Source organism: Nycticebus coucang, chromosome 2, assembly GCF_027406575.1.
Source record: "Nycticebus coucang isolate mNycCou1 chromosome 2, mNycCou1.pri, whole genome shotgun sequence".
In the NCBI taxonomy this organism is placed as follows: Eukaryota; Metazoa; Chordata; class Mammalia; order Primates; family Lorisidae; genus Nycticebus; species Nycticebus coucang.
The window spans coordinates 133706290-133724706 of record NC_069781.1 but is presented as its reverse complement, the minus strand read 5'-3'; the positions used below and the strand labels follow the sequence as shown (position 1 = coordinate 133724706).

Genomic DNA, 18417 nt, shown 5'->3' with positions numbered 1-18417 from the left:
ATGTGTTTCTGTCTGTCTCTGTATCTATGGGCCCATGTGCCTGGTAACCTTTGTATCTGTTTATTTGTTCATTTGGTGTCAATGAGCTTGGTGTTACGACCTGCAACCCTGAGCTCCTAACATCCCCCTCCACTCTCACTCTGTGATCTGGAGACCTGCCCCCTCAGGAGTCCAGATTCTTGGGTGAACTCTCAAGAGGTGTAGACAGGACCGGACTGCAGCTGGCCAGTGCTGACTCTGTAGCAAAGGAGCGAGAAGACAACGGTCAGCTGAGAGGGAATTACACTGGAGCGGTGGTGCCCCGAGGTGCAGAGCAACAGCCGTGTTCAGCAATAACAAGGCCCAGCCCCATATATCCCATAGCTTCTCCTCCTGTCATCCTGGGCAACCAGATGAGGCTGAGCATCTTCTCAGATGGCAACCACCATGGAACAGACCTGGGACTGAAACACAGGCCCCGTGAGTAAAGGGTTTTCCTGAGATGGTACCGAACTGGGTGGAACACGGGGACTAGAAAACACACCCGCAGAGCTGGGAAACTCCTAGGGTGGGGCTGATCCAGAGAACCGCTCTACTGAGCCTAAGACGCACCTGGCCCTTAGGGGATCACCAGCCTATAGACAAAGGAGGCCAAGAGGCTACAGCCAACAACTGATCATGCTGCAAATACAAACCCGCAGGACTAAAGACAGGGCCTGAGGGGGCTGTCAAATCAGCCTCTCCTCTGCAGAGGAATCTGGCAAGGTCAGAAACAAACTCCCACAGGGTTGTTCCCTTCATCCAGTAACATAAACTAAGGGTGGGGCTGGAACTGAGTGAACACCTCCAGCCTCCATCAAGTGCCCGAGGTTGACAGGCCACATCACTCCCTACTGGATAAAGACAGAGAATAGCGGCCTAGTCGAGCAGACACAGACTACCCTGTGACTTAGGCAGGTGCAAACCCCTGGAGTATCTGCTTACTGCAGACAACTGACTGGGTCACAGCCCCGTGGGGCTAGCAGCGACTGAGTGTAACAGAGCTGCAAGGTGGGGAAGGAGGCATCAATCTTCCCAGACTGATCTATTTACTGGTGGCTCTTCCTGACTCCACGCAGCACTGGAGCAAACCATTTTAGAGCAGTCACCAGACCCCTGTGATCCAGTTCCCAGGGACCTCTTGAACTCTCCCACCCGAGGCAGCTGCTGACTGAGACAATTGACTTGGACCTTTTGAACTGAGTCACTCACCTGGGGACTATCCAGGTGGTGCCCTGGGTGTGTGGTTGTAGGAAGGTTTGATTTTCCTTTTCCATTTGTTGCCTGTGGTGGGTGGGATGACTTAATTGCTGGTATTTCTCCACAGCTGAGACTTCAACCCAGAGTAACTGTTTCACTAGGGTCACATAGAAACCAGCTGAAAACAAGTCAGAACCACTTAGCCCCTCTACACCAAACAGGACCCCAATTTCTCAGGCCACAGAACTGTACGGGTCCTCAACAAAACACCAGAGGAAAATCAAAAGGAGTAAAACAATCATGGGGCGGAATCAGCGGAAAAACTCTGGTAACATGAATAACCAGAATAGATCAACCCCCCCAAGGAAAGATACGGCAGATGTCATTGAAGATCCTATTCACAAACAACTGGCTGAGATGTCAGAAATCGAATTCAGAATTTGGATGGCAAACAAGATTAACAAAATGGAATTAGGAATTCGTGGAAAAATTCAAAAGCTGTCTCAAGAATTTAACGAATTTAAAGACAAAACCACGAAAGACTTAGACACACTGAAATAAGAATTTGCAGCCCTCAAAGATATGAAAAATACAGTAGAATCCCTTAGCAACAGAATGGACCAAGCAGAAGAAAGGATCTCCGACATCGAAGATAAAGCCTTTGAACGCTCCCAAACTCTCAAAGAGGAAGAGAAATGGAGAGCAAAAATGGATCACTCACTCAGAGAGCTCTGGGATAACTCGAAGAAGGCAAATATCCGTCTCATAGGAATTCCTGAAACAGATGAAGTGGCCTCACTGGGTGCAGAGGCCCTTCTGCATGAAATTATGAAAGAGAATTTTCCAGACATGCCTAGAGAACCTGAAATCCAGATAGCAGATAGCTTCATAACCCCAGCACAACTCAACCCCAATAAGACATCCCCCAGGCATATCATAATTAACTTCACTAAAGTTAATATGAAGGAGAAAATTCTCAAAGCGGCCAGGTGAAAGAAATCTATTACCTTCAAAGGGAAGAACATTAGAATGACTGCAGATCTCTCTGCTGAAACTTTTCAAGCCAGAAGAGGGTGGTCATCAACGTTTAATCTCCTCAAGCAAAATAACTTTCAACCCTGGATCTTGTACCCAGCTAAACTGAGTTTCATTTACGATGGAGAAATTAAATACTTTAATGACATACATATGCTAAAGAAATTTGCCATGACCAAACCAGCTCTTCAGGATATTCTCAGACCTATCCTCCATAATAACCAACCCAATCCTCTACTACAAAAGTAAACTCACTCAGAAACTTCTGATCAAACTCCAACTTCCACAATGGCAAAAGGATTAAAAATGCCCACTGGACTTTCAAAAAACTCAATACCCCAAATTTCACCAAACTTATCAATACTCTCCATTAATGTGAATGGCTTAAACTGCCCTCTAAAGAGACATAGGTTAGCTGACTGGATACAAAAACTCAGGCCAGACATTTGTTGCATACAAGAGTCACATCTTAACTTAAAAGACAAATACAGACTCAGGGTGAAAGGATGGTCATCCATATTTCAGGCAAATGGTAACCAGAAAAAAACAGGAGTTGCAATTTTATTTGCGGACACAATAGGCTTTAAACCAACAAAAGTAAGGAAGGACAAAAATGGTCACTTCATATTTGTTTTTTTTTTTTTTTTTTTTTTTTTTTTATTGTTGGGGATTCATTGAGGGTACAATAAGCCAGGTTACACTGATTGCAATTGTTAGGTAAAGTCCCTCTTGCAATCATGTCTTGCCCCCATAAAGTGTGACACACACCAAGGCCCCACCCACCTCCCTCCTTCCCTCTTTCTGTTTCCCCCCCCATAACCATAATTGTCATTAATTGTCCTCATATCAAAATTGAGTACATAGGATTAATGCTTCTCCATTCTTGTGATGCTTTACTAAGAATAATATCTTCCACGTCCATCCAGGTTAATACGAAGGATGTAAAGTCTCCATTTTTTTTAATGGCTGAATAGTATTCCATGGTATACATATACCACAGCTTGTTAATCCATTCCTGGGTTGGTGGGCATTTAGGCTGTTTCCACATTTTGGCGACTGTAAATTGAGCTGCAATAAACAGTCTAGTACAAGTGTCCTTATGATAAAAGGATTTCTTTCCTTCTGGGTAGATGCCCAGTAATGGGACTGCAGGATCAAATGGGAGGTCTAGCTTGAGTGCTTTGAGGATTCTCCATACTTCCTTCCAGAAAGGTTGTACTAGTTTGCAGTCCCACCAGCAGTGTAAAAGTGTTCCCTTCTCTCCACATCCACGCCAGCATCTGCAGTTTTGAGATTTTGTGATGTGGGCCATTCTCACTGGGGTTAGATGATATCTCAGGGTTGTTTTGATTTGCATTTCTCTGATATATAGAGATGATGAACATTTTTTCATGTGTTTGTTAGCCATTCGTCTGTCATCTTTAGAGAAAGTTCTATTCATGTCTCTTGCCCATTGATATAAGGGATTGTTGGCTTTTTTCATGTGGATTAATTTGAGTTCTCTATAGATCCTAGTTATCAAGCTTTTGTCTGATTGAAAATATGCAAATATCCTTTCCCATTGTGTAGGTTGTCTCTTTGCTTTGGTTATTGTCTCCTTAGCTGTACAGAAGCTTTTCAGTTTAATGAAGTCCCATTTGTTTATTTTTGTTGTTGTTGCAATTGCCATGGCAGTCTTCTTCATGAAGTCTTCCCCCAGGCCAATATCTTCCAGTGTTTTTCCTATGCTTTCTTGGAGGGTTTTTATTGTTTCATGCCTTAAGTTTAAGTCCTTTATCCATCTTGAATCAATTTTTGTGAGTGGGGAAAGGTGTGGGTCCAGTTTCAGTCTTTTACATGTAGACATCCAGTTCTCCCAACACCATTTATTGAATAGGGAGTCTTTCCCCCAAGGTATGTTCTTGTTTGGTTTATCAAAGATTAGGTGGTTGTAAGATGTTAGTTTCATTTCTTGGTTTTCCATTCGATTCCAAGTGTCTATGTCTCTGTTTTTGTGCCAGTACCATGCTGTCTTGAGCACTATGGCTTTGTAGTACAGACTAAAATCTGGTATGCTGATGCCCCCAGCTTTATTTTTATTACAGAGAACTGCCTTAGCTATACGGGGTTTTTTCCACTTCCATACAAAACGCAGAATCATTTTTTCCAAATCTTGAAAGTATGATGTTGGTATTTTGATAGGAATGGCATTGAATAGGTAGATTGCTTTGGGAAGTATGGACATTTTAACAATGTTGATTCTTCCCATCCATGAGCATGGTATGTTCTTCCATTTGTTAATATCCTCTGCTATTTCCTTTCTGAGGATTTCATAGTTTTCTTTATACAGGTCCTTCACCTCCTTCGTTAGGTATATTCCTAGGTATTTCATTTTCTTTGAGACTATGGTGAAGGGAGTTGTGTCCTTAATTAGCTTCTCATCTTGACTATTATTGGTGTACACAAAGGCTACTGACTTGTGGACATTGATTTTATATCCTGAAACATTACTGTATTTTTTGATGACTTCTAGGAGTCTTGTGGTTGAGTCTTTGGGGTTCTCTAAGTATAAGATCATGTCGTCAGCAAAGAGGGAGAGTTTGACCTCCTCTTCTCCCATTTGGATTCCCTTTATTTCCTTGTCTTGCCTAATTGTATTGGCTAGAACTTCCAGCACTATGTTGAATAGTAAAGGTGACAGAGGACAACCTTGTCTGGTTCCAGTTCTAAGAGGAAAAGCTTTCAGTTTTACTCCATTCAGTAAAATATTGGCTGTGGGTTTGTCATAGATAGCTTCAATCAGTTTTAGAAATGTGCCACCTATGCCTAAACTCTTCAGAGTTCTAATTAGAAAAGGATGCTGGATTTTATCAAATGCTTTTTCTGCATCTATTGAGAGGATCATGTGATCTTTATTTTTGCCTCTGTTAATATGGTGGATAACGTTTATAGACTTGCGTATGTTAAACCAGCCTTGCATCCCTGGGATGAAGCCTACTTGATCATGATGAATGACTTTTTTGATGATAAGCTGTAATCTATTGGCTAGGATTTTGTTGAGAATTTTTGCGTCTATGTTCATGAGTGAGATTGGTCTGAAATTCTCCTTTTTGTTTGGGTCTTTTCCTGGTTTTGGTATCAGGGTGATGTTTGCTTCATAGAATGTGTTGGGGAAGATTCCTTCTTCCTCAATTTTTTGGAATAATTTCTGCAGTACAGGAATAAGCTCTTCCTTGAAGGTTTGATAGAATTCTGGAGTGAAGCCATCTGGACCAGGGCATTTTTTGGTTGGAAGCTTTTTTATTGTTTCTTTGATCTCAGTGCTTGAAATTGGTCTGTTCAGGAGCTCTATTTCTTCCTGGCTGAGTCTAGGGAGAGGGTGTGATTCCAAATATTGATCCATTTCTTTCACATTGTCAAATTTCTGGGCATAGAGTTTCTGGTAGTATTCAGAGATGATCTCTTGTATCTCTGTGGGATCAGTTGTTATTTCCCCTTTATCATTTCTGATTGAGGTTACTAGAGATTTTACTTTTCTATTCCTCGTTAGTCTGGCCAATGGTTTATCTATTTTATTTATTTTTTCAAAAAACCAACTCCTTCTTTCATTAATTTTCTGAATGATTCTTTTGTTTTCAATTTCATTGATCTCTGATTTGATTTTGGATATTTCTTTTCTTCTACTGAGTTTAGGCTTAGATTGTTCTTCTTTTTCCAATTCCATAAGATCTCTTGTGAGATTGTTGATGTGCTCTCTTTCAGTTTTTCGAATGTAGGCATCTAAAGCGATGAATTTTCCTCTCAAAACTGCTTTTGCAGTATCCCACAGGTTTTGGTAGCTTGTGTCTTCATTGTTGTTATGCTCAAGGAAGTTAATGATTTCCTGTTTTATTTCTTCCTGCACCCATCTGTTATTCAACAGAAGATTGTTCAGTTTCCATGCCTTTGGGTGGGGTCGAGCATTTTTGTTAGAGTTGAGTTCCACCTTTAGTGCCTTATGGTCTGAGAAGATACAAGGTAAAATTTCAATTCTTTTGATTCTGTTGATATTTGTTTTGTGTCCCAGGATATGATCAATTTTGGAGAATGTTCCATGGGGTGATGAGAAGAATGTATATTCTTTATCTTTGGGGTGGAGTGTTCTATATGCGTCTATCAAGCACAGTTGTTCTAGAGTCTCATTTAAGTCTCTTATATCCTTGTTTAATTTATGTTTAGAGGATCTGTCCAGCTCTGTAAGAGGAGTGTTAAAGTCCCCTGTTATGATGGTATTATCAGATATCATATTGCTCAGACTGAGTAAGGTCTGCTTCAAGAATCTGGGAGCATTTAAATTGGGTGCATAAATATTTAGAATTGAAATGTCTTCTTGTTGTATTTTTCCCTTGACCAATATAAAGTGACCATCTTTGTCTTTTTTGACTTTAGTTGCTTTAAATCCACATGTATCTGAAAATAAGATTGCAACTCCTCTTTTCTTCTGAATTCCATTTGCCTGAAAAATTGTCTTCCAACCCTTGACTCGGAGCTTTAATTTGTCTTTTGAAGCCAGGTGTGTTTCTTGCAGACAGCAAATGGATGGCTTGTGTTTTTTAATCCAGTCAACCAATCTATGTCTCTTCAGTGGGGAATTCAAGCCATTAACATTTATTGAGATAATTGACAAGTGTGGTAGTATTCTATTCGTCGTATTTTGTGAGAGTCCATTGCTTAGTTTTGTCTTTTGCATCAGTGTGGAGGTTAGGTTCTGTCCTTTAATTTCTGAGTTCTCACTTTGCTGCTGATCCATTGTGGTGGTCAGTGTGCAGAACAGGTTGAAGTATTTCCTGTAGAGCTGGTCTTGTTGTGGCGAATTTCCTCAATGTTTGTATATCCATAAATGATTTGATTTCTCCGTCAATTTTGAAGCTTAGCTTAGCAGGGTACAGAATTCTGGGCTGAAAATTGTTCTGTTTAAGTAGATTAAAGGTAGATGACCATTGTCTTCTTGCTTGGAAGGTTTCATTAGAGAAGTCTGCGGTCAATCTGATGGATTTGCCCCTGTAGGTCAACTGGCGCTTACTCCTGGCAGCTTGCAGAATCATTTCTTTGGTCTTGACTTTGGACAGGTTCATCACAATGTGTCTTGGAGAAGCTCGGTTAGAGTTGAGGCGACCTGGGGTCCGATATCCCTCTGAAAGCAGTGTGTCAGAATCTTTGGTGATATTTGGGAAATTTTCTTTTATAATATTCTCTAGTATGGCTTCCATTCCTCTGGGGCATTCTTCTTCCCCTTCTGGAATTCCTATAACTCGTATGTTGGAACGCTTCATAAAGTCCCATAATTCTGACAGTGAACGTTCTGCTTTCTCTCTCTTCTTTTCTGCCTCTTTTACTATCTGAGTTATCTCAAAAACTTTGTCTTCTACCTCTGAAATTCTTTCTTCTGCATGGTCTAACCTGTTGCTGATACTTTCCATTGCATCTTTAAGTTCCCTGATTGACTGTTTCATTTCCTTCAGCTCTGCTATATCCTTTTTATATTCTTCATATCGTTCATCTCTTATTTGATTCTGTTTTTGAATTTCCTTTTGGTTATTTTCCACTTTATTAACAGTTTCCTTCATTGTTTCCATCATTTCCTTCATTGTTTTCAACATGTGTATTCTAAATTCCCTTTCTGTCATTCCTAACATTTCTGTATAGGTGGAATCCTCTGCAGTAGCTACCTCATGGTCCCTTGGCGGGGTAGTTCTGGACTGGTTCTTCATGTTGCCTGGAGTTTTCTGCTGATTCTTCCTCATGGGTGATTTCTTTTATCTGTTTACTTGCCCTAATTTTCCTTTCAATTCCTCTTGCTCTTTAAGTTCTTGTGCCTGTGGACTAAGGGTTACAGGACCAGAAGGTTGAGAAGGTTTAAGAGCAAAAAAGCAATGAAAGAAATGAGGACCGAGTGATAAGAAAAAAAAAAAAATGAAAAAAAAGAAAAATAGAGAAAGGAGAGTGGTTGGGTGAAAGGAATATTGACAAAAAGAAGAGAGGCACAGAAAGAGGGAGACAGAGCAATATAGGTGTACAGTAGGGTACTTTGATACAACCTTAAAAAAAAAAAAAAAACCTTCTGGGGGTGCCAAGTGGGGTGCTTCCCTTGAGGTCAGCAGCTCTTTTCTAACCTGATCAGACACAGTACCCCACCTCCACCAAGTAGAGAGGAAAGACAAAAATGCTATAAATCAAACCAAAACAAGCAAACAGAAAACTTTACGGGATAAAATTGGCTGGAAAAACCAAATAATAGTGGTAGAAACACTAACAAAAATGAAATTCTGATTATTGAAATAGGCAGCAATGGGAAATTATAATTAAACTAGAAAAATTGAGAAAGAAAAAGGATCTGTATGGAAAAGGTTGAACTTAAAAAACAAAACAACAATCTAGAACGTCAAAATAAACAAAAAAACAACCAAACCAAAAAAAAAACCAAACAAACAAACAAAAAAAAAACACACACGCAACCAAAAACAAAGCAGTATGTATATGGAATTGTATATTGTCTGGGCAACACGTGGTCTTCTGGGGTATGAGATGTTAATCACAGTTCTGATATGACTGGAGGCTGCTAGTTTCTCGAACCCCAGCAGGTAGACACCCTAAATCTCTCTTCAGCCCACTTAAAAGGCACTTTGAACTTGTTCACTTACTGAGCAGAAGCTTTCTCAGGGAAGTGCTTGTTGCTGGAATCACTGCTGAAGTGGCTATCCACTTACCCTGTGTGTCAAAACTGGTCTCCCTCTGTCCCTGAGGGTTAGGGCTGCAAGGCGGCTCAGACCCCGCCCTTAGGCTACTTGGTCGCTGGGTTACCAGCTCCCACCCAATTCCAGCTCTGCGACCCTGAGGGCGGAGCTTGCCAGGGCAGATCGCTCACAATGTCTGCCTGTGACCCTGAGCCAAACTCTATTAGCTCCGTCTGGCTCAGCGGCTCAGACTGGGGCCCTAGACAAAGGCCAAAGTTCTCCGCACTCCCGCTCAGGCTCTCCCCAAGGCAGTTCAGCTGAGTGCCAAGTCCAAAGACACCAAAACAGTTCACAGGTAAGGCCTTTTTGGTTTGCAGTCTCGCTGCTACTGAACTTACAGTTGCGGGCGGGTTTAGGCGGATTGAACACCCGCGACCACTTGCCGGTTTTCCACTGTTTTAGTCCTCCTCTTGGGGTCCAGAAGTCTCTCGCTGACTCCCTGTATCCTCTCAGGGGTGATGATAGGCAGATCCCACCAGCCAGAGATGCCTGGAGTCCTATATCCCCAGACTCACGGTGCCCAGATGCAAGGAAGCTGTTACTCGGCTGCCATCTTGCTCCTCCTCCCCACTTCATATTTGTTAAGGGTAAGACTCAATGTGATGAGATTTCAATTATTAATATCTATGCACCCAACCAGAATGCACCTCAATTTATAAGAGAAACTCTAACAGACATGAGCAACTTGATTTCCTCCCACTCTATAATAGTTGGAGATTTTAACACTCCTTTGGCAGTGCTGGATCGATCCTCCAACAAAAAGCTGAGTAAAGAAATTCTAGATTTAAATCTAATCATCCAGCATTTAGATTTAGCAGACATCTACAGAACATTTCATCCCAACAAAACTGAATACACATACTTCTCATCAGCCCACGAAACTTACTCCAGAATCGATCACATCTTAGGTCACAAGTCTAACCTCAGCAAATTTAAAGGAATAGAAATTATTCCATGCATCTTCTTGGACCATCATGGAATAAAACTTGAGATGAGTAACAACAGGAATCGGCATATACATACAAAAACATGGACGTTAAATAACCTTATGCTGAATGATAGCTGGGTCAGAGATGAGATCAAGAAGGAAATTGCCAAATTTCTGGAACAAAACGACAATGAAGACACAAACTATCAGAACCTCTGGACACAGCAAAGGCAGTTCTTTTTTTTTTTTTTTGCTTGTACGAAAGGTTTTTATTGGCGAGGGCGGGATGCTGCAGAGCAGCACCAAGGAGGAGAGAAAAGAAGAGAGAAAGGGGGGAGAAAAGAGAAAGAGAGAAAAGAGAGAGGGGGAGAGAGAGAGGAGAGACCGAGAGAGACAGAGAGAGAGAAGAGAGAGGAGGAGAGATAGAGCAGCAAAGGCAGTTCTAAGAGGGAAATTTATAGCACTGCAAGCCTTCCTCAGGAGAACGGAAAGAGAGGAAGTAAGCAACTTAATGGGACATCTCAAGAGACTGGAAATGGAAGAACACTCCAACCCCAAATCCAGTAAAAGAAAAGAAATAACCAAAATCAGAGCAGAACTAAATGAAATTGAAAACAAAAGAATAATACAACAGATCAATAAATAAAAAAGCTGGTTTTTTGAAAAGGTCAACAAAATAGATAAACCTTTGGCCAACCTAATCAGGAAAAAAAGAGTAAAATCTCTAATGTCATCAATCAGAAATAACAAAGACGAAATAACAACAGATTCCTCAGAAATCCAAAAAATCCTTAATGAATATTACAAGAAACTATACTCTCAGAAATACGAAATCTGAAGGAAATTGACCGTTACTTGGAAGCACGTCACCTTCCAAGACTTAATCAAAACCAAGTGGAAATGTTGAACAGGCCCATATCAAGTTCAGAAATATCGTCAACCATACAAAATCTCCCCAAAAAGAAAAGCCCGGGACCAGATGGTTTCACATCAGAATTCTACCAAACCTTTAAAGAGGAATTAGTACCTATACTACTCAACCTGTTCCAAAAGGTAGAAAAAGAAGGAAGACTACCCAACACATTCTATGAAGCAAACATCACCCTGATCCCCAAACCAGGAAAAGACCCAACAAGAAAAGAAAATTATAGACCAATATCACTAATGAATATAGATGCAAAAATATTCAACAAGATCCTAACAAACAGAATCCAGCAACACATCAAACAAATTATACATCATGATCAAGTTGGTTTTATCCCAGGGTGTCAAGGCTGGTTCAATATACATAAGAGATCAAACTTTCGCTCTTCGCAGATGATATGATTGTATATCTGGAAAATACTAGGGACTCTACTACAAAACTCTTAGAAGTGATTAAGGAATACAGCAGTGTCTCAGGTTACAAAATCAACATTCATAAATCGGTAGCCTTTATATATACCAACAATAGTCAACTATTTCAACTAATAGTCAATAGTTGAAAAAACAATTAAGGACTCTATCCCATTCACAGTAGTGCCAAAGAAGATGAAATACTTGGGAGTTTATCTAACAAAGGATGTGAAAGATCTATATAAAGAGAACTATGAAACTCTAAGAAAAGAGATATCTGAGAATGTTAACAAATGGAAAAATATACCATGCTCATGTTCGGGAAGAATCAACATTGTTAAAATGTCCATACTACCCAAAGCAATATATAATTTCAACACAATCCCCATTAAAGCTCCACTGTTATACTTTAAAGATCTTGAAAAAATAATACTTCGTTTTATATGGAATCAGAAAAAACCTCGAATAGCCAAGACATTACTCAGAAATAAAAACAAAGCAGGAGGAATCACACTACCAGACCTTAAACTATACTACAAATCGATAGTGATCAAAACAGCATGGTACTGGCACAAAAACAGAGAAGTAGATGTCTGGAACAGAATAGAGAACCAAGAGATGAATCCAGCTACTTACCGTTATTTAATCTTTGACAAGCCAATTAAAAACATTCAGTGGGGAAAAGATTCCCTATTTAACAAATAGTGCTGGGTGAACTGGCTGGCAACCTGTAGAAGACTGAAACTGGACCCACACCTCTCACCATTAACCAAGATAGACTCTCACTGGATTAAAGATTTAAACCTAAGACATGAAATTATAAAAATACTAGAAGAGAGTGTAGGGAAAACCCTTGAAGAAATTGGGTTGGGCCAGTTTTTTATGAGAAGGACCCCCCGCGCAATTGAAGCTGCTTCAAAAATATACTATTGGGACTTGATCAAACTAAAAAGCTTCTGCACATCCAAGAACACAGTAAGTAAAGCAAGCAAACAGCCCTCAGAATGGGAGAAGATATTTGCAGGTTCTGTCTCCGACAAAGGTTTAATAACCAGAATCCACAGAGAACTCAAACGCATTAGCAAGAAAAGAAAAGGGATCCCATCGCAGGCTGGGCAAGGGACTTGAAGAGAAACTTCTCTGAAGAAGACAGGTGCACAGCCTTCAGACATATGAAAAAATGCTCATCATCTTTAATCATCAGAGAAATGCAAATCAAAACTACTTTGAGATATCATCTAACTCCAGTGAGACTAGCCTATATCACAAAATCCCAAGACCAGAGATGTTGGCGTGGATGTGGAGAAAAGGGAACACTTTTGCAGTGCTGGTGGGAATGCAAATTAATACATTCCTTTTGGAAAGAGATATGGAGAACACTTAGAGATCTAAAAATAGATCTGCCATTCAATCCTGTAATCCCCCTACTGGGCATTTACCCAGAAGACCAAAAATCACACCATAACAAAGATATTTGTATCAGAATATTTATTGCAGCCCTATTCATAATTGCTAAGTCATGGAAAAAGCCCACGTGCCTGTCGATCCACGAATGGATTAATAAATCGTGGTATATGTACACCATGGAATATTATGCAGCCTTAAAGAAAGATGGAGACTTTACCTCTTTCATGTTTACATGGATGGAGCTGGAACATATTCTTCTTAGTAAAGTGTCTCAAGAATGGAAGAAAAAGTACCCAATGTACTCACCCTTATTATGAAACTAATGTAGGACCTTCACATGAAAGGTATAACCCAGTTACAACCTAAGAATAGGGAGAAAGGGGAAAGGGAGGGGAGGGGGGGAGGGAGGGGAAAGGAGGGGGATTAATGGGATTACACCTGCGGTGCATCTTACAAGGGAATATGTGAATCCTAGTAAATGTGGAATGTAAAGGTCTTAGCAAAATAACTAAGAAAATGCTACAAAAGCTATGTTAACTAATGTGATGAAAATGTGTCAAACGATCTATGAACCAAGTGTATGGTGCCCCACGATCATACTAATGTACACAGCTATGGTTTAATAAAAATAAATAAATAAATAAAAGTATCTTTATTAAAGACACAACCAAAATTTTGCAAACATTTCAAAACAGATTTGTAAACATAATACTTCCCTTTTCAACTGGCAGCACTTTGAAAAGACAATACAATAAGACAACACAACTTAATCAACATTAGTTTAAGAACCTTATCTTTTTGACCATATAACTTATGTTCCTACATGATAAAACAAGTGATAGTGTAAATCAACGCCAACAGATAAACTCCATGAGATGAAAGTTTGTGTTGTTTGATGAATCACAGTATGTTATGTTAAATATATCCACTCTTCTTTATATTCCTGGTGCCCAGGAAGAAAAAAAAAAATCTTTAAATATACATCTCAAATAGCTTCTTTGCATATCTCTCTTCAAAAAATACTTTATAGCAGTATATAAATAGGTTACCTACACAATTAATTTTATAATTTTGTCCCAAAACTATAGATCTGTTTCATTTTCATAACATATTAATTTTTTCCCAACATTAATAAAGCTGACAAACAGTTGAAATGGAAATGCTTTTGTCTTCCGCAAAAGCAGCAATTTGACAGAAAAAAAAAAAACCCTACAGTAACACTCATCAGTTAAACATCCTTTTCTACCTCATATGACTGGCTTCCTGGTCTCTCTGAGCATGCCCCACCGAGATTCTGCTCAAGTCTAGAGGTAACCCAGTGAGCTCCACTCAGGGCAGGGTGGCTCAGCTCATGTCTGAGGTTTGGAGAAGGAAGGAAGAGATCCCAGGCATGGCATCTCAAGAAGGACCGGAACAGAGCAATATACTGACCCAAGGGAGGACTCTGATCTTATTCTGTTTCTTTTCTTATTTCCTTTTGGCCTACTGAGAGTAGCAGCTTTTTTTCCTTCACACATGCTCACATCCACACCACCTCTGCACGCAAACAGGCTGAGCACTTTCAGATGCTGGTAGGCCACTGTATGCTTCCCGTTGCACTAATCAAGTGGGAAGCAGTGTAGCTAAGGATTAACCACACTATGTACATAACTAGCAAACACCTTAAGGCAACCATTGCAAAGGGGAGTTAACTTGCAGGGTGGATTTAATGTTCTAGATCAAGCCAGTCTGTAAATACATATGTGTATGTAACTCTGTACACATATACATACTCAGATACCTTTCTGTTTTTTAACCCTCCAAGACAATGTTTTAATTTTTTTTTGTATTTTGTGCAAATTTCTAAATATTCTACCATTTAAAGCAAAGAGTTTGCATTAAGAAAGGTCAGAAAAAAGGTTTATGTTTATCCAAAAGTATTTTGCCTTGCATGTTACTTAAACACACACAACTTTTAAGTGTGAACAATGGATCCCTAATATCTAAAATATCATTTATAATGACAAACACAACTTTTTGAGGAAAAACAATTGATTTGAAGTATAGACATTGGATCCCAATACCTAAAAATTATTTTCTATTAACAAACACAAGTCTTGAGGGAGAGAAAAAGGACCAGAAAAAGCAGCTTTGAAATTCAGGGAAGCAAAGTAAAATGGAAAACAAAAAAAAAAAAAGGAGGGGGGACTCAAGTTTACTAACACTGAAACTTTTAAAAGGCAAAGTTTCATCTTCTTAAAATCTAGAGTAACTCATTTGGAATTTTAAATAAATAAGCTTAAGTTTATTTACATCTTCTGGTTTTAGCAGAGCTCTAGTGCCACAACCCTGCTTGCTGTTGGTCAAAGTCACCTATTAGTCTTTTGATGTGAGCCAGCTTGTTATGAAGATATTCGCTACTGTACTTTTCTTCATGGTAATTGGGACTAGACTGTTTGATCTTCTTATATTCTTGTAAGACTTCTTCATAAACATTCTGATACTCTTTAGAACCCGGAGAGAGGTGCTTTCTCTGCACATCGAGTTTGATGAATCTCTTAGCTACAGTCTCCATCCTGGCATGCAGAGCTCTGTACTCATCATACTCAGCATTGAAGTCATCCTTGTAGTTCTGCGTTGCTCATAGGAGATGATAGTGATATATTTTATCAAATAATCTGGGAGTTGAATTGTTGACGGTTCCATGGAGGCAGTGCAACCCTCTTTAACTCCTCCACTGGAATTCGGACTGGAGTCACTCAGCTTGGCAATTTCCTCTTCTCTCTTAAGGTCCTCCTCCTTTTCCTTGATAGTCTCAATGTCCTGATCTTTGATTTGGTCTCTTTCCTTGAGTTTTTTAGACTTTTTAGATTTTTTGTGAGACATCAAATGGTTTTCTTCCATAGGCTTTGGACACTTCAGTAGATCTGAACCAGGGGGTAAGGTTTCTGGAGAAGTCCTAGAGGTATACTTGTCTTGCTGGTCCTCATAGACATTACCATTCTGACTAAAATTGTCGACAGGCAGGTCCTGAGTCCCCCGGCCTTCTGGAGTGCTAGGGGAATTGGAGTTAGAATTTATGATCTGGAGAGAATGTGAGACAGGCAGAAGGGTTGAAGGCAGCGGTGGAGGGGCAGGGATGGCGGCAGCTGCAGGGGGCAGTGGGAGGCCTGCAGTGGATTTTTCATTGGTGGGATTCAAATGACCATTTAGTGTTGGCGGTACCCTGTTCGTCAAGTGAGATATTCGGGCTTTTTTATTCATTAATGGATCAATAAAATCTGAATCCGGAAGACGTTTCTGAGGAGAAGATACTGTGTCTCTGCTAGAACATACTGGAGATTCTGAACGGCTGGTGCTGGCAGCATTCTGAGACAGATTTAGTTTTCTAGAGAGCACTGACTCCAATGATCATCTATTTCATTGTACCCAGGCCAGTCCCTCTGAAGCTCTTCAAAAACGTAATCCTTTAAGGTATACTAGAGGTCCTTGGGATTTAGATTGGCTACCTGTTGCAGAATTGCTCCCAGGGAGTTCTTGTCTTTTTGACTGACACCATCTTTTTGGAGTCCAGCAAGCAGCTCAGGTTTCTTGTAAGCCTTCAGGACCAGTAAACGAATCACCCTGTCCCTGTATGGTCGCTGAGAGACACTGCTGCTGCCCTGTGTCTTTCAGATTGTGTTGGCAGGGTTCATGGGGGTTAACCTTTTCCTCTCAGGTAGTGTATCTGAGACAGCTTGAGGTGCTTTCCAAATTTGCACTCTTTTCCCTACATATGGTCCCCCAGATTTGATAACTTTTGTGCTTCGGTTGCGGGATTCCTCTTCTGCCTGGGTCGTTCTTTCTCGTGTCATCTGATACGAGTCATTTGTTACACACACTGTAATTTTATCTTGTATAAATCCCAGGCAATTGAGCTGAGAGGCCCCAGAGCTGGAGAATGTTTGCTGGACACAATCAAAGCTTCCCTGAGGGTTGTCTTTGCCCACATTTGACAAATAGAAGTTAAAGTTATGAACTTCATTGAGGGGATCATTTTTGGGAATTTTAACAAGCCCTTGGAGTCCTTGGAACTGAATCGAAGGTCGAAAAGGAATTAAATTCTTATGGCTCTGGTAAGTCTGGAGCGCCTGGATGGCCTTCTCAGTGAGCTTCACATGTACAACGGTGATGTTGTCCTGCCCCAGCCGCCCACACCACAGTCCGTAGTGCTGCCGCCATTTTAAATTCCCCGGGGTGCAGCTGCCGGTGCTGCCCTGCGGCTGCTGCTGCTCCGGCTTCTGCAGCCGCCACCACAGCTACGGCCATCCTGCTGCTGATGTACTGTCATATACTGTGCGCAGCCAGACCTCCTACTCCTTTAATTTCTGATTCCAGTGTTACTTCCATTCTGTTAATCTTATTTGCCATCCATATTCTGAACTCTGTTTCTGACCTCTCAGCCATTTGTTTATGAATGGCATCTTTTGTTGTGTCTCTTTTGTTGTTTCTTGGGGAGTTGATCTACTCTGATTATTGATGCTGCCAGAGTTTTCCGGCTGATTCTGCCCCATGATTATTTTTCACATTTTGGCTAGAGAAGCTGGTAAGGTGAGATTGGCTTGAGGGCTCCAAGAGTTGTAGTTAACCAGCCCTTTACCAAAGAGCTGGGACTGGTGACTGTAGCTTTTCCCCTATAGCTTTACAAACGTCCCTTTCAGTCCTATAGCCTGAGACTCTTGGGACCTGCTTGATGTGATGGGGCTAGGTGGCTCTGTCTTGTATTCAGCTAGTCTCTATCCAGTCCTACTGAATCAGTGGCTTTGGGCTGAAATTCCAGCTGGGGAGAGATACAAGCAACTAACACACCCTGCCTCCCTCTGGCAACAACTGGAAGAGGAGAATCAGTCCCTTCCATTACAACCCAGCCAGGGCTCAACTTTGGAAGATCCTTTGGTGACCAGCCCAGGTCAAGAGTTCCAAACCAATTGTCCTGGGCAACACAATTGCTGTTCAAGTGGGAAAGTTCAAAAGGTCTCCAGCAACCAGACAGTAGGGATCCATTGGCAGCTCAAGTGTGACTCACTCCTGTGCTCCATGGAGTCAGAAGGGCCGGTCCAACAAAAACATTAGTCCAGGACGGTCCAACAAAAACGTTAGTCCAGGAGGGTTGGCACCTCCTTTCCCACTTTGCGTCTCAGCCACACCCAGTCACTGGTAATCCAGTGGGGCTGTGGCCCAGTTCTCTCCAATGAGCAGATGTGCCAGGGATTAGTGCCTGCCAGAGTCAAAGGGGAGTCAATGCCTCCTCAGCAGGCCGCTGCACTTTGCCACCACCAGGCAGGGGGAGTTGAAGCCTGACTCCCTCTGGTGCTCATTGGAAACTGGGGAGTGTTCCACCTGAGTCTGTTCCAAGCCAGCAGTTACCATTGCAGGGTTTGTTTTTCTCCCTCAGAGACCACGCCTCTGCCCCAGCCGTATTCCTCCTCTGGTACCCCTGCAGGGCACAGTATGGCTCCCTTCAGTGGTCCACAGAGTTGGGGAGATGTCTCTCTAAAATTTGACCCTGGCAGGGAGCATCCACTATTGCTGCTGCTGCGTGGCAGGTGCCGCTGCATGGATTCTTGCACCTGATACACACTTTCAAGGTGCTGGGCCAGTCACCCTCCCCTCTGCATCTCTCTCCACTTCTACTGAAGTCACAGTTTCAGCACAGTTGTACCATGCCCAATGCAATGCCCAGCCCTAGCAAGGAACCACCAGACACTCAGGTCTCTACAGGCA

The 18417-nt window shown here is 41.3% G+C and overlaps 1 protein-coding gene and 1 pseudogene across 3 annotated transcripts in view; one reads left to right on the top strand and one right to left on the bottom strand.

Annotated features, from left to right (window-relative positions):
- The window catches only part of TARS3 (threonyl-tRNA synthetase 3), an 82081-nt gene that overhangs the window by 53449 nt on the left and 10215 nt on the right, over positions 1–18417 (top strand). The gene's annotated exons all lie outside the window — the stretch shown is intronic.
- On the bottom strand, positions 14225–18063 carry LOC128569181 (RNA polymerase II elongation factor ELL2-like; annotated as a pseudogene).